The sequence below is a fragment of the Triturus cristatus genome, chromosome 6 (assembly GCF_964204655.1).
Source record: "Triturus cristatus chromosome 6, aTriCri1.1, whole genome shotgun sequence".
In the NCBI taxonomy this organism is placed as follows: Eukaryota; Metazoa; Chordata; class Amphibia; order Caudata; family Salamandridae; genus Triturus; species Triturus cristatus.
The window spans coordinates 1,402,499,143-1,402,519,986 of record NC_140589.1 but is presented as its reverse complement, the minus strand read 5'-3'; the positions used below and the strand labels follow the sequence as shown (position 1 = coordinate 1,402,519,986).

Genomic DNA, 20,844 nt, shown 5'->3' with positions numbered 1-20,844 from the left:
TCAGAACGTTGAAGTAAACAAAACAGGGCTGTTCTTTAGGAAATCACAATAGAATATAGGTTGGCTTTTGATCAGAAGTTGATTCTTTCACCAAATAATGGCCTCATTACAAAATTAAAAATTCAGCAATCTTCGGTCTCTTCTTATTCCTTCCCCTCCAAACTTTATTTTTATAATGGTTAACAACATATCATTTAACTTTTTAATCGTTCAAAAGTGCTGTTAAAATAAATGATTTATAAAAAAGACACCTCAGTTTTACCAAGTAATTCGAATTCGTCACATATAATTACAAATAAGCAGCTCTGTGCAATAAAATCTCTTTGCTATTAAAAAAAATTAAACCTCAGCCAAACGTTAATAATCATTATGCATTCCTGTTCACTAAAAGGGTTCTTCAGGGCGAGCCTGAGATGGCCCCACTGCTAGCACCCTAGTTTGAGTTGAGATGGGATGGGATGGGATGGTGCCATCCTTCTATTAAACCACAGTGGGGCACTGGGTCGGCACGTTTCACCAATTAACTCTCACGAAGTCATACCCTGCACATTCACTGATCTTCAGTTTGCCCAATTCACCAAGTAAACCCAAACAAGCATTGGCAAAGCCAATAGGTCTCACATTTGCAAAAGTTAGAGCTATTGGCGCTGTAAATGACATTGTCTTTTATCCATGTGTTTTGGTATGGAGTGGGGTAGATGTATGTGGTGAGAAGTGGAATTAAGTGGGTTGGATTGGAATTGTTAGTTGGAAGGACAGAGGGTGGGTGGATAGATATGCAGGCAAAAGGCTGCAAGTTGTAACATAAAGCAGGTGTGCGTGCATGTGTCTCAATATACAGGGTTGGGATAGTGAGAGACAATTTGACACTCTTTTGTTGCACGTCAGAGCATGTACTGCCTCTATTTCACATCCATGTGCTATTCCGAGTTATTGTACCTACTTCTTGAGCAATATGGTCCATACCCACGACAGTGTGTGCACTATATACATAACATGCTGGGAGGAGAAGGTGCTAATGAGATCCAATCAGATCCAATCAGTACCGCTTGCCTCTCTAGAATCGGAGAGATCCACCACCAGTGTGCTGGCTCTGAGGACTTCTTGCTGTAAGGAGCGAAGAAGTTTGCTGAGTGTGCACAAATTGCACAAATTGCACCCAAAATGCTGTTCCGTCTTCAGGTCCCTCAGACCCATGACGTGGGCATTGTAAACCACTGCAGAGGTCTATCAGCTGTACTGTCACTTGCTAAGTATCTATATAAAAAAAGAGAGAGACCCCTTGTAATACTCAAGGGAATAGGGTACTCGTATAAGTATCAACTAGCAGTCCCTTGTGTCTAATATTGTTATTTGACAATTATCTTCCAACACATTTATACAGAAATCATTAATATTTATTATTTCAAAAACATGTTATACATCACATTTAAAAACACACAATCTAAAATGGTCCCTTCTTAACAATTAATCTAAACAGTAAATTTTTCCTTAGCAGCACAAAAAGGAACCAATTGAGAGTATATGGGGAAGACCCAAATGCACAAGTAAAATTTTTACACAATAATCAAATGATAACATCATCTCGTTATGAGCCCGCATAGCCGAGAAAACACAACATAAAAAGACAGTACACTTTGTCATATATTGCACATCCTCTCGAACAAAGCTAAAATGGTACCGCTTATGAGATACTCATACATTCATCTCTATAGGTCGGTACCCGTTCCTTGAATTGTGCCTTTTTTGCGTCGACGCGCGTCGATGGGCTCTGTATAAATGTGTTGGAAGATAATTGTCAAATAACAATATTAGACACAAGGGACTGCTAGTTGATACTTGCTAAGTATCTACATGCATTATACGAAAGTGCTCGGGAACAAGACGGCATAGCTTAATAAATGTATAGAGAAAGGTACAAAAACAAGAGCGGAAAATTAGACACAAAATAAATATATAATGGGAAAAAAACAGGATCATATAGAAAAGGCAAGGGGTTGTGAGGAGGCTGACAGTTGTAGTGTTAGAAAAAATTAAAGTAGAAAAGAAAGAAGGCGCTCGTATAGAAAATGGGAAAAGATGGGCAGAATGGTAAAAGAGACAGAGGGCCTGGGTTTAGATCTCGGTAGATGGGAAACTCCAACAAAACGGTGACTGATATCCCAGCCGCTGAAATATAAATCTTATTATATTCAATGGGATTTATATTTCGGAAGACGGGATATCCGTTACCGTTGTGACAGAGTATCCCATCAGCCGAGATCTAAATCAGGCACAGAATGCTCAAGTGCCACAAAAGGTAAGCAGAAAACATTAAGTTATAAAGTAAATTAGAAAAGACAGACAGAAAGCAAAGGTAACAAGGGAGACAGGCAGATAAAACTCGCATGCAGCTGATTGCATTTATAACTACTATAAGCGTATACTCTGGCCTCAAGAAGCGTTCAAATCCTCCTTCACACTCGTGTGATCCCCTTTATGTGTAAAAGAGTCCCAGTGGAAGGATATGTTTGCATCTCTTATCTGAGAAAGTGACGGAGAACTTCACGCCATTAACCCGTCTGTTTCCTAATGAGATGCAAATGAGCAGCGCTTTTATGCTTTAAAGCTGGATGAAGAACAGCAGCACTAAACATACCTCATTAACAGCAAGTCTGACTATATTTTAAAAAAATGCACCCAGCACATATGTTTACTTCTCTAAATGCACTTTAAAGATGACATACCAAGTTTCAGACGTCAGTTTAATAATAGAGCCCTTCTCAGCCATGTCTGAGCTCAACCTATGTAAATGCTAAACCTACATGTCATTTATAAAAAGTAAAATACATCAAAAATGTTATTTTCACATTTCTGCATGATTTGGCTAATTCGTTGTTTTCGAAAAATAAACCACTGCTGTTTTAAATTAGGAATATTATAAGAGTTTAACATTGGTAAAAGTGAAAACAACATGCAAGTCTCATGATGTGATCTGCCATTAAAGCCACACTGTCCTTTTCTCAGATCCGGGTTTCATAGCAAGTAAATCGACTCTCATTTCTGAGTCTAATATGATTGTTATTAGATTTCGAACAGACGCAATCTTTGCTTGAGCAGCAAAATTTAAATCTGCTGAAGCAATAGTAGAATATTTCACTCAGCAAACACAAGATGATGAACGGAGCGCTGAAACTTTTTAACAACTCATCCCCAATCACAGATCTGGGTTGAATCCTTCGTTCTTTTGCTCACTATGCCACCTCAGTTTCGACCAGGCCATATGTAAATAAGCCTTGACCCTGTTCCTCAAGGGAACAGTCCAGCCCGAACTGCCAGGCCAGGACCCCCGTGGACCGGAAACAAGCATCCTGGGACTGGGTTCGGAGCATCACAACTCATCAGCCAGGCAAGCTTGAATCCAATGGCACAGCGAGCAAGCGATCCACATCTGGGCATACCCTTGGCCACGTAGAGCAAACATAGCAAACACAACAAGATGATGGACGGAGTGCTGAAACCTTTCAACAACTCACCCCCAGTCACAGATCTGGGTTGCTTTGTGATGAAGATGCCATTTCTTATGAAGATGATGTCTTACTCTTGTTCGTCATCAAAGCTCTTTTGGAGAATGCTCTCTCACCACTACTTGCTACTGCCAATGCCTCCTATGCTCAAGGCATCTTCCTAGAAGTTCTCAAGACAAACCAGATCGATCACTCTTAAAGAAACCTGCACTTGACCCTGATGACCTCATCAACGGTGAATCACTCACCTACCATTAATTGGTAAGATCATTGAAAAATCAGTCTATATACAGCTCCATTTATGCTAACCATCTCCTGCACAACTACCAGTCTTGCTTCAGATCATGCTGCAACATGGAGACAGCTACCTTACAAATAGTAGACAATGCCCTCTTGACAACAGATGAAGATGACCCCTGCCTTCAGGGTCATCTTCATCTTGCTGGACCTCTAAGCTGCATTCAGCACAGGCAACCATCCCACCCTCATATGGACCCTGGAGTCTGGAATGGGATGCACCAGCAATGTCTTTCACTGTTCTCCTCCTAGCTTTCCAACAAACATTAAGTGTACACGTGCACACCTACAGGTCCAAAAGATTCCAGTCCCTCAGGGGTCCATACCATCCTTTACCATTTTCAGCTGCTACATGGATCCCTTTGCATCAAACATCAACATTCACAAATATGCAAATGATACACAACCTACTTTAAAGTCTCCTCTGCTTCAGATATCGCCCCCCCAACACTGCCTTCACATCATCCCGATGATAATGTCCAGCGCCTACCTGAAGCTCAGCCCAACCAAAACAGAATTCCTGTTATTTGCCAAGGACAAACAATATGAAACAGTATAAGCCTGGCTCATGACATTAAACATGACGGATTTGAAACCTCAACTTTTACTGAATGCCAAGTCACTTGGATTTACCCTCGACACAAAACTCGCTCTCAAGGAACACATTGTCAAAAAAGACAAAGACGGCCTTGAACCAGCTCTCCCTTCTAAAGAAGGTGAAATTGTTTCTTCCAGAACGTGACTTCAGAACAGCTGTTCAAAAAATCATACTGTCGCACTGGTTAGGGGGAACGATCTGCTCAGAGGGATCCTAGATACCACACTAGTACCGGTTAAGGGAATCTTACATAATGGAGCATATTTCATCCAATGCCTAAAAGTATATAATCACATAACCCGTCTCTTGAAAGACCTCAATAGGCTCCCCCTGTCGGCCCAAACTATCTTCAAAACCAGCTGCATCATTTGGAAAGCTATCACAACCAGCACCCCTGTTTATCTTGCAGACAAGCTCACCATCCCTGATGGCTCTCGGCACACCCATACAGAAAAAAACAAGACAGCAGGCCTTTTTCATATGTGCACCCAGGAACTGGAACATAATCTCTGAATCCATCAGGACCAACCCAACCCTACTCCAGTTTAGGAAAGAGCTGGAGACCCACCTCTTTAAAGATCACTATATCACAATCCATTAACAGTCAGCAAACCAGCCACTTCTCACATAACTGGTTGACTTTATGTTTGACCTTGAACCTGTACAGCGTTCAGCTGCCTTTCAGCAAGGTATGCGCTATAAAAATGCCACCTATATACATGCATACATATAATTAAATGGGAAATGGCAGTGCATTCCACTCACTTCTTGACCACTACCCAAAGTACTCCAGTTAGCTTTTTATGAGCACAGTCACCCAAAGGAGTTCCCCCCACTGCTTCTAACCTGGTTACACAGAGGACGCAGCCGAACATGGACTGACGTTTCCCACAGATTAGTATTTTTGATGATTAAATTCAAGACACTTGCACCAGGTAATAGTGGGCCATGGTGTATCAATCTTTTTCTCAGCAGCAGCTGATCAGCTTGCGTTGTGAGCCTGTTTTCTGGGAAACACTCATCCTAGCTTGTATGTATGTAAGAGATTTAATTACCATGAACCTAGCTACAAAGCAACAGAGTGTTGTAGAAGGACATGGTTTCACAGGTTTACATAAAGGGGAAGGGATGTGAGAGCTACAAATATTGAAGGCGCATGCTAGGCAGACAGGGGTTCTCTGAATGGGCAATTGACGACATGGCAGTGACATCACATATTGTAGCCTGAAAAGGTAGGTCTTCAGCGCTTTTAATTTTCATCTACTTTTTGGTCTCAACCCGAGATATTACAGCTACTGGTGTTGCACTGTCTGATATCTTATACTTACTTTGAAGCTATGGTAGGGTGTTTGAGTTAACTGGCTTATAACAATCACAAAAGGTCTTGAATGTGATGCAGGTGGATGGGGAAGTCAGCAGAGATCTCCGAGACTGGATGTGATCGGACACTTCCAGAGACCTTTGGCAAAGCAGGCTGAGACATGAGTTATGCTTTTCAAGTGAGTCAGATTTGATGCAGGAATGCTGAAAAAAATCAGCCTCTGCCGCTGCATTGAAAAGCTACGATCAGAGTTTATAAAACCATTATGAAGTTCAATTTTGAAAGAAAGGCGTTCAGTTTGTGGAACAGGAACTGTTGAGTTTTGTTTTATGTGACAACTAATGAAGCTGGCATTTCTGCCCATGTGTAGGGCAAGGGATTTAATTCTGTTAGTAATTTCAGGATTAAAGCCATCCAAATGATTTGCTTTGAGTCAACTTTCAACTTGCGGCTTCTCTCATTAAGTGTGAAGTCAGTCTTTGTATTGTTGACCTAGAGGTATGCCTGTTATATCTATTCTTCAACAATGGTGAGGTAGTGCTGCAAACATTAAACTCTATGCTCAGAGGCTAACTCTTCATGCAGAAAAAGGAACAAAAATACCACAAAAGAAAGATTTCATAATTAGTATCAAGATACATGAAGAGAATACAGGGTCTCAGTCACCAGGAGTAGTTTGATGCAATATTTCAGACAGTGATGGAGTAAGGGTCTTTACACAGGGACCCTGCCCCTCAAACAGGGAGGTACCTCTCACCCGCTATACACAGGTGATGAGAGTAACTCCAGAAAAGTGTAAGTACTTTGTTGTAACAATATTTGCTCTTTGGTACTGAAATACATTTTAAGTCAAATAAAGTTATAATGATCCGGGAATGTGGTAACAAATACCCAGGAGCAAATGGCCATTTAGGGATCAAACACTCTATCACTCTGAAACATCCACATTGTACGTTCCAGATGAACCCTAATCCCTCTCGTGATGGCCCTTATTCAGCATTGCACCACAGGATGAAGTGGGCCTCTTCCTTGTGGCATGGTGTTGCAAGTCTACTTACATAAAAAGTTGAGCAAATCTCCCCTCCCTCAGGAACAAGGAGAGACTTAAGATTTGAACTTTGTAGGTAACACCTTTCATGCAATGAATCGGCGGGGATATCGTTTGGCGGCCCACTCCGGCTTCACTTCGGGCTCGCGGGGGGTGGGTATTATGGTCAAGAACTCGCTCCCGTTGGAGATTGACGAGGTGCGCCATGATGAGAGGGGACGTTACGCTGTTCTGGTGGGACGAATGGAGGGTAGAGTGTTTATCTTTATATCAGTGTACGTCCCGCCTGGGTTACAAGCCACTACATTTGCGGACCTGGGGCGCCTCCTTCTGGACCTTCCGGGTGGCCTGTTGGTGGTTGGAGGGGACTTTAACGCGGTTGCCTCTGGGTCTATGGATCGCCATCCCCCTAGGGACCTCCCCCGGGCGCAGGCGTGGCTGCCCGGCCTGTTAGACACGCTGGGCCTGGTGGATTGCTGGCGCTTAAAGCATCCCGTATTGCAACAGTACACCTTCCACTCGGGGGCCCATGGTAGCCTCTCGCGGCTTGATTACATCCTTGTCCCGGCGGCCCATGCAGGGAGGGTGGGGGAGGTGCGCCATTTGGCACGGGGTATCTCAGACCACTCCCCATTGTTGTTGCATTTCGATGTCTTCCCGAGGGGGGATGGCAGGGTGGCCCCGATCAATGCATGGTATTTGCGCGACCCCACCATTCGTGCCGACTTGATCAAATCCTTACAGCGCTATTTCGATGAGAATGTGGGGTCGGTCCCGTCTGCCATCTCCCTGTGGGAGGCTTTCAAGGTGGTTCTTAGAGGGGAGGCCCTCTCCTTTATTTCCAATGGCCGGCGGCGCGAGCGGGAGGAGGTGACCCGGGTTGAGGCCGAGATTGCAGAACTGGAGGGTGACCTGGGGAGCGGGGTAACAGACGCCAAGTTGCATGTTTTGCATTTAAAGCAGGCGGCCTATCGGGCCCTCGTCACGGAGGCGGCCAGGGGCCTCAGTAGAAAGCAGCTGGGGCGATTGTATGATGTGGGTGACAAGGCTGGCAAATTGATTGCGTGGTTGGACAAGAGGGAGAGAGCGAGCCGCGTGGTGCCTTTGATTGAGAGCGTGGATGGTGTGTGCGTCACTGAGCCGGAAGCCATTGTCTCCTGCTTCGCGGATTATTTCCGCGAAGTCTACTCCCCGGTTTCTCCCTGCTCGGAGGAAGATTCCCATGCCTTGCTTCGGGACATCGCACTGCCCTCCCTTACGGTGGAGGACAGGGATTCGCTGGACGCCCCTCCCACCTCGGACGAAATTGCCTCGGCTATTCGCTCGGTTGCATCCGGCAAGGCCATGGGCCCCAATGGTATTCCCATTGAGCTATACAAGTTGCGCCCGGATGTGTTGGCGCCCCACCTGCGCGCGATGTTCCTTGCGGCCCACTCGCGGGGCTCCCTCCCGCCGGACCAGCGTCTGGCTACAATTGTGGTGATCCACAAGGAGGGGAAGCCCCGTGAACGGGTCACATCCTATAGGCCGATTTCGCTTTTGAACGCGGAGCCCAAAATCCTCGCCAAGGTGTTGGCCAACCGGTTGGTTGGCGTGGTGGGCGATTTGGTCCACCAAGACCAATCGGGCTTTATACCACACCGCAACACGGCGCTTAATCTGCGGCGCTTGCACGGGGTGCTCGCGCGTGTCCCGTTTGTGCGGGAGCCAGCCATCTTGGCGTCCTTGGACGCCACCATGGCGTTTGATACGCTCGAATGGCCATATATTTGGGCGATGCTGGCGAAGTTTGGGTTCGGCCCGGGTTTCGTCAGCTGGGTCAAATTGCTATATTCGGGCCCGTTGGCGCAGGTGGTGGTGAATGGGCGAGTATCTGCCCCGTTCGCGCTGGGGCGGGGCACGCGACAGGGTTGTCCCCTGTCGCCTCTCCTGTTCGCCCTGGCCATGGAGCCCCTGGCGGAGTGGCTGCGGTGGCACCCTTCTATCCGTGGTCTCCGCTGGACCCCCGAGCATGAGGACCGCGTGTCTCTCTATGCTGACGATATCCTTTTGTATCTCGCCTCCCCGCGCAAGTCACTGATCGTCCTGGTTGATGTTTTGCGCTCCTTCGGTCGCAACTCAGGCCTGGTCATCAACTGGGCGAAATCCTGTGTCTATGTGCTCTCCGGGGAGGCCCCGGTCCTGCCACGGGACTGTCCGATCCAGATTGCCTCCCAGGGTTTCCGGTACCTGGGTATATATGTCACTCTTGACCCGAAGGCCCGCTATGAGCGGAACTTGCTGCCCCCCCTCCAGCGTCTGAGGGAGGACGTGGTGCGCTGGCGGCGTCTGCCACTCTCGCCGCTCGGCCGAGCGGCCTTATTTAAAATGATGTCCCTGCCGCGCTTCCTCTACGCCCTCCAGAATACCATGGACTTGGTCCCGGCACGCTACTTTCGCGAGGTGGAGGGCCTCCAGCGGCGCCTGTTCTGGGACGGGAGGCCGCGTATTGCTCTGGCTAAATTGACGCTCCCGTGGTACGACGGAGGGGTCGCCCTCCCGGACATCAAACGGTATTACTGGGCCTCCCAACTAGCTGCAATTAATCATGGCCTTTACGGGCCCGCCTTGAACCCGGCATTCGAGATGGACAGGACGCTTCTGCCCGGTGGCGATTATAATCGAGCGCTCTACTCTGGCGCGCCCGACTCCCGTTTGACGGGACCGACGCGTGTCATGGTGCGTGTCTGGCACGCGGCTAATGCAGCTATGGGGTGGAAGGACCGTTTGACCCGAGCGTCTCCGCTGTATGCATCTGAGAGGTTGGGCTCCCTGTGGACGTCGAAGGGCTTCGAGAAGTGGGACACGATCGGAATCAGCACGGTGGGAGATCTCTGGACGAGGGGGGGATTCAAAACTTTTGAGACGCTGCAGGCGGAGTTTCAGCTGCAGGGCAGTGAGTACTTTCGGTACCTACAGGTCCGCCACGCGCTGGGCTCCGTCTTCCCGGATGTTGCATCCATTCCGGAGTCTTCCCCCCTGGAGGACAGAGTGCTAGATGGCCATGTCCCGGACAGCACGATCTCCCTCATATACAAAAAATTGATTAACGATAGATCGTGTCTGCTGACTAGTCTCCGCGAGGCTTGGGTTGCCGACGGGCTGGAGCTGGACGACGAGGATTGGATTTCCGCAGTGGCCTCTCCGAAAGAGGTGGCCATCCCGGCTCGCCTTCGTTTCGTCCAGCTCAAGATCCTTCACCGGGTCTACGTGACGGGGCCAAGGCTTTTACGTATGGGTTTTGCCGGTGATGGAATGTGTAAGCGTGGCTGTGGTGCGTTGGCGACTTTCATGCATATACTGTGGGAGTGCCCGAAGGTGGAGCGATTCTGGCGTGGTGTGCATGAGGTTCTACGTGTGGTTACGCGTGTCACGCTGCTGCCTGAAGCGAGGAGATGCTTGCTGAATGTCTGGGAACCAAATGACTACTCGGTCCCGCAGGCGCGGTGGGTGACGCTGGGATACATGATAGCCAAGCGTGATATTGCCCAATTGTGGGGATCCCAGAGGCCCCCTGCGGTGTCGGCCTGGAAAGAGCATATGGATTGGTGTATGTTTCGTGAAAAGGTGGTGTATGTGGCGAGGGGTAAGCCTGGGGCGTGGATGAAACTCTGGGGCCCCTGGAACGCCTACCGCGGGGGTATTTGTGAGCCGCCGCTGCTACCGGCGGCATCGCCGGCTCCGTCTCCCTAGATGGCGCCCCTCCCTTGGCCGCGGGCGCGCGGTCCCCCAATCCCTGATCTACTCCCGTCCCCCTCTTCAGAATTTTGCTGCTGGTGTCGATCCCCCACTTATGGAGCACGTGTTGTCACTTGGATCGAGGGTTGCCTTGCGGTTGTGGTTTGTTTATGTTGTTTTGTATTAAGAAAATGGAACCGTACCGTGGGCATGGAGCTTGGAGACCTGCACCATTGATCACTCCTGTTTTCCTACTGTGCACCGCTGAGAAATTTTTTTGCTGTATGTATGTAATATGCTTTTGATGCTCTAGCGGCCGGCCGGGTGGTTGTAGGCCCATACCTGTAACTTCTATAAACTGCAATAAACGGTTTCAAAAAAAAAAAAAAAAAAAAAAAAAAAGATTTGAACTTTGGGACCTTCACTGTGTACAGGTGATAAATGAGTGACATCAAACATGGAGTAAATAAGCCTTACCACAAGAAAGAGTGGAAGAGACCCCCACCGGACTCTTATAAGTCCCCTCCAATAGCACACTCAATTACACCCATATTTTAGCAAGGGTTCAGTGCACTGGAGACATAGTGTTCCCTATTGTCAGTGAGCCCACAAAACCTTCCAGTCTAGTTTAGAATCTAGAGGAGCATGAGTTGACATTCAACAGCCTGATGTAGTCCCTGGGCTCTCAAGTGTCACTTTACCAGTCAACAGTCACCTTGTGATGAAATGTCTCCTGGATTCCTCCAGGTTGTGCCCCAAACACCAGGGAAAGTGGTCTGCAAGACAAACAGGTCATATGTATCCGATTCCTTAGAGTATGACACTGGACCAGAAATTGCCAAATCTGTCCCGGCTCTCCTTGGATCTGAGTGTTGGTTTATTGCAATGCTGTCTTTGATCCTCAGCTTGGGTTAGTTTTTGGATGCTCTAAGTGTCAAATTGTAGGCGTAAAGAGTCCAATCCAATTCCTCAGCCTCCAGTGCAAGTGGAGCTCCTGCATATGTCTTAGCAGCTCCCTTCAACCTTTGTGCAGCTCCAGTGAACCACAGTGCTGCTCTTGAGTCCTGAGGACTAGCCCTAGGATCCCTGCCTCACCTGGAGGTACTAATCCCAATCCAGCTAGCAATGTAAATCCCACAACCACTTTTGATTATCCTAGCTTGACGATTATGCCTTGGATTTATCGCAAGGTCATATATGGGGGATGCAGACTCGATAAAGTCAAGACACATATATAAGTGTCATGGACCACAAAGGCTCATCTCTAAACAGGTGCTACCATGTGGCTATGGCCAATGTGAAAGTGATATGCAAAAGAGCCCAGGGACCCTGTCAGAGTAGAACAAGATACTTACCTTTGGACACCCTCCTTCCAATCGATACTCTATTTAACCACATACTACTCACTTTAGAATATTCCCCAGGAGCCAGACTGGATCAGCAGAATTTTGTAGTGGTACTCCCAAATGCCAACAGTTGGTGGAATTTGGCTCCAAACTGACTTCATATTGCCACAGAAGTGACAGTGCAAAGCTGAATATAGGCTCCACCCTGACATCAGCTTCCGGTCTCTTCTGTTTTCACTCCCTCAGACGTGGACTGTGAACAATTGTTAGTAACCGTGTGCGGACTACTCACTAGGGTCTTTTTTAGATGTTAAAGAGAGGCCACTCCACAGAACAGGGATGTGGAATGGCAGTGAGGAATCAGCAGTTAGATGGAGTATCCATCAGAAAGAGTGTTACTGGAAGCAAGTAAATTTTACTTCTGATGGATATTTCTAACTGCAGATTCCTCATCTTAGAAAATATTCCAAAGCAGTAACTTCAAAAGATCGAGGGTCTGTGGAGTGGACTCAAACAAAAATCTCAGGCAGAACCAAGTGGATGAATTGCCCTTCCTATCAAACCTGGCTGTCAAGGCAGTAATGATTTGAGAACTTATGGACCGACACCCATGTTGCAGCTTGGCAGATATCGAGAGGCACTTCTCATGCTAATGCAGTTGTTGTAGTCTTAGCCCAGGTGGAATGGGTTCCCAGACCTTCCTGGGGCTCCTTATTGGCTCGTGCATAGAAGATCTTAATGCAGAGAACTATCCCCTCAACAGGGTCCTCTTCTACACAGTCTTCCCTTTCTTTATTCTGTAGAACTTAACAAAAAGTTGATAGTTCACTCAATGGTCCTTACTACGACTTATGCTAAGCTCCTCTTTCAAGGGATGGGGGCAGCAAAGTACATTGGTAGAGTGATAAACTGCCTAAGGAGGAAAGGAATCACATTTCCAATGAGAAGGAGGACCGCAATTCCAGAGCACCAATTTATAAGGAATAAATGTGATATAAGGTGGTTGTGATGAGCTGGAGTGATTACAATGATGAAGACAGTCAAGAATGTCAGGAGATGCAGCAATCAGCTGTGCATAGGCTCGAAAGGTGTACACGTCAAGAACACCAAAACCAAGTTATGGTCCCAGTGTGGCATCACAAACAGTTTGGGAGGAAACCTAAGTCAAACCTTTAATAAACCTGATCACAGTAGGTGATTCAAATAAGGACACTAGGTCTGGTAAACATAGAAAGGCCAAAAGGGCTGGCAAATAACCTTTTGCAGTGCCCACTGCAAGACCTTGCTGGGCTAAAGACAACACAACCAGAAAGACGTCTGGCAGCTTCACCCCTACGGGGTCAGTGTCCCGGGCACCACACCAGGTAACAAATTTCCTCCAGCGCAGAGCACAGATGGATTTAATTGGGGGCTGACATCCACCACTTAAGGCAGTAAATCAAAAACAGTCAATTGCAGTCGTTCAATCTTAGTGCAAAGATGTGTAAGTTGGGAAGATTGGGATGGAGGATCCTGCTTTGTTGCTGAAACAGGAGGTCTGCCTGACGCGGTATGTAGTAGCCTGATCGCACAACTGATGCTCAAGTCTCTTATCCATTCCACCAGAACAATTCTCTCTATAAGTGTTTTTGTAGAAATGCCAAAGCGCAAAATTGTAGATACTGCACATTCGACAGTGCTGAAAAGATGCAGCCATGGCTCTCCTCACTTGATGAAGATGCCCTGCACTCTCTGCGTAATTTGTCCGCTCTGGCATTCAGGATCCTGCCAGGTCTTGATAATCAGAAAGATATCCTGGAGCTCCAGCAACCTTCAGATATGCAAAGTCTTTTGTCACAGGATCCGGGACCCCACACTAGGTTGTTGTGGAGCTGGCCCTTCACTGGAGACCGGAGGTCTCTGATCTCCAACTCCTCCAGGTGACACCACCAACCCACTAGTGATGCCTCTATCACCACTGTCAGCTCTGGGTTGCGGAAGGGAGAGTGTTCTGTTGCAGAACAGATTGTGATCAGTGAGCTACTACTGCAAATTATGGGTTGTCTCTTCCAAGACCAGGATAGTGTTGGAAAGGCAGCCTTGATATTGGGCCTTCTGGGACTTTAAGCTGCACTGCAGGACACGCATGTGATGTGTGACCTGGCATAGTTCACATGGATGATGAACAATTCTAACAGACCAGGAAGCATCAGAGCCACCCTCACCAGAATTCAAGAGCAAGACTGAAATATCTGGATCACAGCCCAAATGTCCCAGACTCATTGCTGAGAGGAAAAGCCTTGAACTCCACCATGAGCAGAATCGCCTCAGGTGCTGCTTTGAAAACGAATGTCATGTAACAATGTTCTTTTTGGAGGGAAGTGGCTTCCTCTTGGATGCCCTTACGTACTTGTTCAGTGTTTTTCAAATTATGGAATTAGGAACAATACGTTTTTTTTATATTCTCCCTTTACATCGAGAATTTTCATCAGGAATTGTTATATCGCAGGTAAGTTTTACAACCCTTACATCAAGAGTAGTTTATTACTGTGGCAATGATGACTGAAGAGGGGTTATATTTATTTCAGGCTTCCCATAGGAAAGGTCTTAATAACTGTTGTGCCAATCAACAAATCTGCATGAAACTTACCAAAAGAAAACGTTCATCCACTTCTGGACCTTCATGGAAGGTTTCCAGCTTATCTGTCATGCAGGGGCTAAGAAAAGGGGCGTGGGTGTCCTGAAATGTTGATTTCCCACATGTGAGTTTGTTCTCTGATACAGATAAAAAGGACTGAATAGAATTACACCAAATTAATTTGACTAAAAGTTAACCTTTAATCAGAAAGCATCCGTGTTTGGTGGCATGAAGGGCTTAACTACCAGAAAAAGCTAGTGAAAGCTGGACCACTGGTGTCTAGATATGTTTTGATTGGCCAACTTAAAGGGGACTGGTTAATCCTGATTGGCTGGCCACACGAACACAAACAATATGTTGTAGCAGCCATTGCAGGACTCCGGGACATGGTCCATGTGTCTTGAAAATGAACCTAAAAACATATATGAGGGAGACACAGCACCACCTGGCCCTTAGAGGCATGTGGGGGAGGGTCGCATCACAAAGGAACCCCCCTTGATTGGCTGGCCACAACAAGGACAACATGTTATGCAGTCATTGCAGGAGTCGGGGACATGGTTACTTTTGAAATGCATTTCAGAGAAAGGCTGTTTTTGAGGGTCACAAAAAGGACCCCATATGAAGAGTGATAACAATTTTAGTCACAGTAGAAATCGTTTGATGGTGATGCCATACTAATTTTAGGAATTGTGGTATAAAGAGAATTTTACACTGTGATAAATGCTGATCCTGTACTGGGATTTGATGAATCATGTTTAACCCTTTAACTGCGGTGTGAATTCTCCGGAGAATTCATGAGCGGGTGAGGCTTCGACGTCCAACGGACGTGCGCCGCACCAGGGAGGTAGTGCTTGCGTCGGCCATTGGCCGACGCAAGCACCGAAGGGGTTAAGGGAAAACGATGTTCTCTCATGATTTTCTCATAGAGGTTATGGAAGATGCTCCAGAAGCAAAAATTGGAACTAAGGTACGTTCACAGTGTTTTCCTCATCCATGTGATAAAGTCTGCTATTCAAAGTAAAATATTACTTACAACAGCCACAGAAGTCTGCCAGTTGATTCCCCAATGTTATACTGAAATACTAAGGCGTTAACAATCTGTATTTATGACAAAAGTGCAGCACACCTCAACAACGTCATGATGGAATTAAAGCTGTCAAAGTGAAAGTATTTCCTACAAATACTGCAGTAAATGAACAAAATGAGGGTGTTCTTCCTGTCATAAAATTCATGGTTAGTGCTCTAGAAAGCTAAAATGAGGACAAATTTCCTGTAAATTCTCAAAGATATACTTCATCAATGTCAGAAAAAAGTCTAGTATGCTGAGGAAAAAATGTACATCCAGGGGGCGTGGCTTGAGCGCCGGTGAAGATGGCAGACGATTGACGACGCTCCGGGCCGAGACCGAAGAAGCCGATAAATGTCAGCCGATAGAGTGGCTTCGCAGCAAGTTTTAATTATAGATTCTGCTGGCGGAATGTATGCTGCCTCAGAGGACACAATCGCTAGGTCACGGTAAGCCCACATTCTCATGGAATCCGTTTCGGAATTGCGGCACGCTTTCTGAAAAGACCGTGACTGCCATTTTGTGCTGCTTACAGCTTTCGCCTCACACAAGGGGTAATATCTTTTAAATATACCGCCTTGCATTGAAACTGTTTGGCAATGGCAAACTCCCTTAAATCTTCACTGGAGCACCTGCATTTCTGCTAATTTTCCGCTTTGATATGGTAAATGGACCGTGTCCGCCATCTTGTGTTATCTCCAGCGTTTTTCTGTTGAGTAACAGTTTTTCCTCACAAGTATACCGCTCTGCAAGGAATACATGCTATATTGAAGTCACCCCTTATTTTGCAATGATAATCCTGCGTGACTTCTAATTTATGCTTGAAATATACGCTGAACTCTATGACTGATCTACATCTTTTTGCTTATGGCCTGCTTAGCGCTTACCTCATGCTGCATTCTCTTCAGTTAAATACCGCTTTGCATAAAATTACCTTATGTTTGATATCCTGGAAGTGGGTTTTCTCTCCAAATTGTTGTTCACTCAATACCAAGTTTACTTTCACTTCTCTTTCTAGTGACCAACAATAACTACTACATGTGATGACAAAGACTTCATATTTTGACCACTAAATTTTCAATTGTGCTTCTATTTATACTGTGGTCTTTTTGAAATTTCTATTTTTTTCCATTGTGAGTTCTCAATATTCTTTTCTGCAATTTTTCGTTTGCATTTTTCTCTCATGTCTATGGAGAGAACCAAAGGGGTAAGAGGCAGTTTTTCCTCCAGTTTACCTACTTCACTTTCAAAAGTTCCCATACTGTCTACTTCTAACCAATTTTCTGTCTTACAAGACGACATGGAGGATTCCTCACAAACCAATTTACTTCCCCCTGCCGAGCCTTCGTCCACCATGTCTCCTCCTATATCCACCTCTGGTACTCCTTCTTCCCTACTCAATCCTAAAAAAACACCTAAAACAAATGCTTCGTCATCGCTTTCTTCCATCAAACGTGTCAAAAAAGACCCTCCTACACCTGCTATTTCTCCTCCACCTCTCTCAATAGAACAACTGCTAGATGAAATACGAATTTTTAAGCCGTACATGGAAGAAATAAATACTCGTCTGCAAAGTTTGGAAGATAATTGGTTTTCACTTCAGAATAAAATTATTTCTGTGGAAAGTCAAGTCGAATCACTACAAATCTCTTCACGTAAAATCTCCCTTATGAAAGCAGAAATCTTACAAATCCAGAAACAAGTTGAAAACCTTGAAAATTGTAGTAGACGCAATAATCTACATATTTATGGATTATCTGAAGGGATAGAAAGATCCAGCCCATTGGTCTTCTTTCAATCTTTCAATCTCATAGCCAGTCAGCTCCTGAGGCACAGCCGGGAGCAGCAGTGTATTCTGTGATTTTAATTGTGTGAAAGTGTAAATTTTGACTCTGTTTTTAAAACTTACCCTCTTGTCTGCTGCACGATCACTGTGCACAGGCACCCATTGGAACGCAAATACGAGCGCTGGGTAGGGCGAAATCGCCGGTCCCACTAGCTGGATCCCTCACGTTAGGACGGGGACACGGCCACTCGAGGCCACGCCCCTTTTTCGTCAATTTCATTGAAATAGCGCGCTGAACCACAAGCGCCCTGATAGCCAGTCAGCTCCTGAGGCACAGCCGGGAGCAGCAGTGTATTCTGTGATTTTAATTGTGTGAAAGTGTAAATTTTGACTCTGTTTTTAAAACTTACCCTCTTGTCTGCTGCACGATCACTGTGCACAGGCACCCATTGGAACGCAAATACGAGCGCTGGGTAGGGCGAAATCGCCGGTCCCACTAGCTGGATCCCTCACGTTAGGACGGGGACACGCCCACTCGAGGCCACGCCCTCTTCACAGCCCCCTTGCTTAAAACATGTGCATGTGCCGGAAGCGCAGCGGACGAGCGCAGCGGGCGCGACGAATGCGCGCCGAAGGCGCGCATAAGGCAAGCTCGTCTGCGCTCGTCCGCGCCGAGTCCGGGCCTAGGGCCACCCCCCTTACCCCCCTGACTATGAAATTTAGGCAGTACAGCCCCGGAAAACTCTTAGAGCTAAGACTCCTACAAAAGAATTGTAGCCAGCATCCTTACCACGTTGAATGTCTCCCGTATACTTGCAACCTCTGCAAATCCACCCTCAAGCCCCTCCCACCCTCGGACCAGTGCCACGAGTACCGCATGTTCTTGCTTAACTGTAGGTATCTGCCCAAGCATAAGAACGAATTTGCACTCTTGATGGAGGAGCACAAGCCCGACATTGTTTTCCTAACGGAAACTTGGCTCACCTTAGACTCGGACCCAGCCTTGGTTACAGCCATTCCCCCTGGCTTTCAAATCTCCCGCCAAGACCGCCCAAAAGGCAGAGGAGGAGGATTAGCAATTGTTCATAAAGAGCAGTTCCTCTGCCGAATCATTGCAGAAAGCATCCCAGACTGCGAAAGCCTAGCGTTTAGTCTGGAGCTCTCGCCGAACAACTGTTTCTCAGGCACCCTCATATACAGACCCCCCGGCCCCCCAAAACAATTTCATATCCAATTAGCACGGATTGTGGCAGAACGTGTCAGCAGTAGCGCCAATTTCACATTGTTGGGTGACCTTAACTTTCACTTCGATTCCAAACCAGACCACACAGCAGCTCTTCTTACCGACGACCTTGCCGCGTTACAATTACACCTACTGGTCAGCTCTCCTACCCACGATCAAGGACACCTGCTTGATCCAGTTTTCAGTAATTGTACTAATTTGACAACCAGTCCACCTCTCCCTCTCCCCTGGACTGACCATCTACTGGTCCCTTTTTTATGGCACACCCTCAGACCCCTAACCACCAAACCCACTATAAGAATAGCCAGACCGTGGTCCCGCCTCCCTATTGAGACATGGACCAAAAAACTGTCCAGCAACATACCCCCGCTTAATGAGGACCCATGCTTCGCAAATCTTTCTTATGAGGAATGGATTACCAAGTCACTCGATCTTTCCCTACCTATACGGAAAACCACCACAAAACGCTGTCATAAATCAGCTCCATGGTACTCTGAACCCCTCAGAGCCACAAAACGTCAGTGTAGACAAGCGGAAAGGAAATGGCGCCTGGACTCTTTGCCAGAAAACAAAATCCAATACCAAAAACTACTTAAAATATATAAAGAACAAATCAAGGCCAGCAAAACAGCTTATTTCGCCAACGAAATTATCCGAGCGAAATCTAAACCCAGGGAAATTTTTCGTATCGTGAAAAGCCTCACCAAATTCCCACCCAGTCTAGATGAGACCAAGACCGCAGAACACTGCAACAACATGGCAGATTTTTTCCTGCAAAAAATTACTACCATTTATGAATCATTCCCCGCTCCTCCCAGCACCCCCTCTACCGCGAGCAATTCTGACCTGAACTCCCCCCCCACTTTGGACCACTTTGCTCTTCTTAACCTCTCGACTCTTGAGTCCTTGGCAAAAAAAGTCAAATCCGGGTCTCCGGGGGACCCAGCCCCGCCAGACATCATTATGTCAGCCTCGGCTATCACCCTGCCCGTCATAATGGACCTCCTTAACTCCTCTATTTCTATTGGCGTAGTCCCGCCACAATGGAAACAAGCCATGGTCCGAGCACTATTAAAGAAGCCCAACCTGGATCCCTCGAACCTCAGCAACTACCGCCCAATCTCTCTCCTTCCCTGGCTTAGTAAAATCCTAGAGAGACACATCAACAGCCAGTTAATCAAATATCTCGAAAACCACCAGCTTCTTGATCCTACTCAAACGGGCTTCAGACCAAGACATGGCACCGAAACTGCGCTCCTCATGATCACCGAGGAATCCAGAAACATCCTGGACCAGGGAGGATCAGTGGCAGTGATCCTCCTTGATTTAAGCGCGGCTTTCGACACGGTCAGCCATGACATATTGCTGGACCGCATGGCAAACATCGGCATAAAGGACAATGCTTTATCTTGGTTTGAATCCTTTTTACAGGACAGATCCTTTCGGGTATTTGATGGAACATCTTCCTCTACCAGTAGACCATTAAAATGTGGAGTCCCGCAGGGCTCCTCACTGAGCCCGGCACTCTTCAACATATATATGAGGCCACTGGCTGAAGTTGTTCGTCAGTATGGAATTAAGATCATTTCATATGCTGACGACACTCAGCTAGTGGTCTCACTGGCACAGGAAGCTAACCAGACCTCGAAAGGAGGGCTGAGGAAATGCCTAGAGGAAGTCAAGGACTGGATGTCCTCCTCCTCATTAAAAATGAATGGAGACAAGACAGAGCTCATGCTCCTGGGCCCTGCCAACCCTAACTCCCTCAGCACTCTATGGCCACCCTGCCTGGGTACCCCTCCGGCCCCAAAGGACAGCATCAAGAGCCTTGGGGTGTGGCTAGACAGATCTCTGTCCTTCGGCACCCAATCCACCAAACTGGCAGCCACCTGCTTCGGCCTCCTCAGAGTGTTAAGAAAGGTACTCCATCTTCTACCAATGGAGGCAAAACAAGTAGCCATTCAGGGCCTTATCCAGTCACGACTGGATTATAACAACGCCCTTTACCTCGCCGCCCCAGAGTACACGATACGGAGACTACAGACGGTGCAGAACTGTGCCGCGCGCACTTTGCTTCAGATCCCTCGACGTCAATCAGTCAAAAATGGACTGAAAAAACTGCATTGGCTACCCATTTCCCAAAGAACACAATTCAAAGCCTTATGCATTGCGCACCAGGCGTTCTGGAAAACGGGCCCTCTCATCACTCGCAACCTAGTGTCACACTACCTTCCCACTAGGAATCTGCGATCCAACCAGACCTTCACGGCCACAATCCCCAAAATAAAAAAATCCAGGA

At 46.9% G+C, this 20,844-nt stretch overlaps 1 protein-coding gene across 3 annotated transcripts in view; it reads right to left on the bottom strand.

Moving 5' to 3' along the window:
- ECT2L (epithelial cell transforming 2 like) overlaps positions 1–20,844 on the bottom strand; it is a 445,514-nt gene that overhangs the window by 110,616 nt on the left and 314,054 nt on the right. The gene's annotated exons all lie outside the window — the stretch shown is intronic.